We start from the raw sequence: 3,854 nt of genomic DNA, 5'->3' as shown, positions 1-3,854 counted from the left end.
ACTCGGGGCCATTTTTATGTCAAAGATGGATCAGCCAGCTGTTCTTTGTGAAATCTTTTTGTGAAGCATCAAATGCTTGAAACACAGAAGCAGCCCAGTGATGAATCAGGCCTTGCACAGCAGGAGGGTGGGCTGGGCGGTGGGGGGGGGGGGAGGAAGAAGAGCTCCACCATGTCAGGAAAACTCTTGAACTTGGGTCCCTGCTGTTCCCGTAATGTCCTGTTCCCATAATGTCCTCGGAGCCACTGTCAGGTGGGCAGCCTTTTGTACTGCTTCAGTCCGCAAAACGGATCCCTTCCTGTGCCGTGTTTGTTAACAGGGATATAGAAGAGGCAGACAAATGCCGGGTTGCCAGAAGAATTCACGCTGGTCCTAAGCAAAAACAATCATTATATGTTTCCAGTCTGCTCTCATACTTTCAACGTATGACCTCAGCAGGATCAGCAGGTAGGGCTGAGAGAGAGACTCCTGCCAGAACCCTTGGTGAGCCGGCTGGCTGCCAGTCACTGTAGACCACCTTGAGCTGGACAGACCAAGGGTCTGACTTGGTATCGGGCAGCTTTCTACATCCCTATGGTGGGGACCCACGTTTCAGAGCCCTAGTGTGAGAAAATGCAGATCTCCATCTTAACTCAATAAGGTATCCCACTTTGACTCCACCCTGAGTGCTCTGAATGAGGGACATTCCTCCCTTTTGCTATTGAATGTGGGCAATCCTTGCTTTTTGTCTGGAACCCTCTTTCACAGCAGGTAGCCACCTAATGGCGCAGCAGGGAAATGCTTTGCCTAGCAAGCATAAGGAGAGGTCTATCAACTACTAGTTGCTATAGGCCACCTCCAGCCTCAAAGACAGGATGCCTCTGAGTACCAGTTGCAGGGGAGTAACAGCAGGAGAGAGGGCATGCCCTCAACTCCTGCCTGTGGCTTCCAGCGGCATATGGTGGGCCAGTGTGGAAACAGGATGCTGGACTAGATGGGCCTTCTTGGGCCTGATCCAGCCGGGCTGTTCTCATGTTCTAATGGAGAACTAGCTCTTAAAGGAGAGCTGGCCTTGTGGTAGCAAACATGAGGGAGACTTGTAAAAGAATATTCTCCCGCATTATTGCACATAGGAGAGAATATTTTGGAGAATGATTCTACCCAGTCTATTAAATGTATTGGAGAATATTCTTTTACAAGTCTAGCATGAATTGCCCCCTTTGCTAAGCAGGTTCCAGCCAACCTGAACTTTGGGGAGAATTACTCATGTCCAGGCTGGTTAGTAGCCACAGTAGCCTTCACAGTTCTCTGCACTTCCACCCCCTTGCAGCCATTACTAGTACTACTACTACACTACTACTACTACTACTTCTCTTGCTACTATGACAGCAACAAATAGCTCAACTTTTTGACAAAAGTTCTCAAAGTGGTTTACATAGAAAAATAACTAATAACTGAATAAGATGGTTCCCTATCCCCAAAGGGCTCGAAATCTAAAAGGAAATATAAGGCAGAGAAGAGCAACAGCCACTGGAGGGTTGCAGTGCTGGGATTAGATAGGGACAGGTTCCTCTCCCCTGCTAATTTTTTTTAAAAAAATCTTTTTTTCCCCTTTATTGCAATAAGTTGACAGTATATAGACATATCAAGGCTGATAATGATACATGTCAATATAACTAAAAAGAAAAGGGAAAAAAGAAAGAAAGAAAATATAAGGGAGTCAGCCACCTAATGGTGCAGCGGGGAAGCAATGTGCCTACAGAGCAAGAGGCTTTCAGTTCAAATCCCCTCTAGTATGTTTCCCATACTATGGGAAAACACCTATATTGGGCAGCAGCAATCTAGGAAGATGCTGAAAGGCATCATCTCATACTGTGTGGGCGGAGGCAATGGTAAAGCCCTCCTGTATTCTACCAAAGACAAACACAGGGCTCTGTGGTCGCCAGGAGTCGACACCAACTCAATGGCACACTTTACCTTTAGTGGTCTTTAGTTTTTTCTCTGGGTCTTCTCTGATCTAGGTCAGTATGCCCCACCCACAATTCTCCCTTATTCTAGTTGCCTTGCAGTTTTCCAGAGGAGTAACGGTGGTAATCTTTTGCAGGAAAGTCAATGGTCCTGTGGCACTGTGAAGATGAACAGATTTGTTGTAGCATAAGATTTTGTGCAGCAGGGAAATGACTTGACTTAGCAAGCTAGAGGTTGCTGGTTCGAATCCCCGCTGGTACTATATTGGGCAGCAGTGATCTAGGAAGATGCTGAAAGGTATCATCTCATACTGCGAGGGGGGAAGCAATGGTAAACCCCTCCTGTATTCTACCAAAAGAAAACCACAGGGCTCTGCAGTCTCCAGGAGTCAACACCAATTCGACAGCACAATCCCTCTCTCTCTCTCTCTCTCTCTCTCTCTCTCTCTCTCTCTCTCTCTCTCTCTCATATCACTTTTATAAGGTGCCTCTTTGCTCAGTTAGCAGGGGTACCTGCCCCCACCCCTTTTCTCCACTTAAACCCAACAGCAGCATACTCATTCTTCCACCCATTCTTGCCCCAGCTCCTCTCTGCAGCTCTCATTCTTGCTAAATGCCTTCAAAACGCAGTGAAAAATAGAATCTCAGGAAGAGATTAAGTACAGAGAAAGCCACTAAATCTTTGTGCAGCTGTATTTCATGTGCTCAGTACACTCAGCATCTAAGAGTGTGGCTTCCGTTAGGGTTTGGACTGCCCCCCCCCCCTCACCACCTTGCTGCCTTTGAGCACGTACCTGGAACTACTGAGAAGAAATTAATAAGCTCTGTCAAAGCCTTGGTCACTCGCTGGCGGGAGCTGGGTGGTGGGATCCAGTCTACCGCTAGGACTTTCCCCAATGAGGCCAGCCAAGCCAAGGAGGGAAGAGGGACCGACCAGGTCTGCATATGGTACCCCAGCCTTGGAGCTGAGGAACAGAGACACAGGCTTCCCCTGGGACCCAGTGAGCAGATTTTGGTACTGGAAGGAGAGTTGCAGGGTCTTCTTTCAGCATGTTCTGAAAGAAGGAGTCTCCAGAGACCTCGTCCTAAAGCAGGAAGCAAGGGGTGAAATACGGAGCTCTTCAGCCTCATTTTGAGTGAGGAGTCAGAGCTCACTGGCACAGCGTGCATTTTTGCATGCGGAAGGCCTCAGGTTCCGTCCCTGGCAAGGGCTCTCTTGTAAGAAGGATCTCAGGTAGAGGCACTGGGAAAGACCTCCGCTTGGGAGCAGCGGCCACTCAAGGCAGACCAAGGGTTCCCCACCGTGGGTCTCCGGGTGTTGTTGGACTACAACTCCCATCATCCCAGCCTTTGGTCACTGTGTCTGGGGGTGATGGGAGTTGTAGTCCAACAATCTGAGGACCCAAGGCTGAGAACCCTCAACTTAGACTCCTGTAGCTTTAAGATTACGGATTGAATGAGGCCCTGATCCACAGTGGGGAGCAGGTGCCCTACTCCTGTGTCGGGGGCACAACTCTGTGAGCCTCAGTCTTGCAGTATTGAACTATGGCATTTCAGGCAGGGAATGTGCTCATCACTGAGGCGGGTCTCACGATCGGTGAGACCCACTCTGTAAGGGTGAGTGGGGAGGGCAGGCTTAGCCCCCTCTCCCCACACACAAGCAGACAGTGTGTTCTGGGCGGCCGAACAAGCTGCCCACACAACTGCTGGCTCTGTAACAGATCCGGCAGGTGCTGGGGAGAGCAGGGGGGTGATCAGTTCCCAGAAACTCCAGCATGGAGAGACCCCTGGAGCTGGGAGGTGGCTTTTCGCCTCCCCTCCGGGGGGGGGGTCTACTCATGAGTAGCCGTGCCATGGAGCTGCGCCACAGCAACTCACAATTGGAAAGCCCAGGTTAGTGGAGCGCTT

General features: G+C 49.8%; 1 long non-coding RNA gene across 2 annotated transcripts; it reads right to left on the bottom strand.

The window, feature by feature from the left end:
• LOC128351508 (uncharacterized) lies at positions 1-2,950 on the bottom strand. Of its 2 annotated transcripts, none has more exons than XR_008319812.1 (3): positions 2,741-2,950; positions 1,957-2,105; positions 1-372 (listed from the first exon to the last, which is right to left on the bottom strand). It is a non-coding gene; the product is annotated as an uncharacterized LOC128351508 (long non-coding RNA). The 2 variants fall into 2 exon arrangements; XR_008319813.1 differs by lacking the exon at positions 2,741-2,950 and adding an exon at positions 2,504-2,541.
• Positions 2,951-3,854: the final 904 nt, after the last annotated feature.

This window comes from Hemicordylus capensis, chromosome 3, assembly GCF_027244095.1.
Source record: "Hemicordylus capensis ecotype Gifberg chromosome 3, rHemCap1.1.pri, whole genome shotgun sequence".
Taxonomy (NCBI): Eukaryota; Metazoa; Chordata; class Lepidosauria; order Squamata; family Cordylidae; genus Hemicordylus; species Hemicordylus capensis.
The sequence above is the reverse complement of the archived record's forward strand: the minus strand, read 5'-3'. Positions and strand labels throughout refer to the sequence as shown.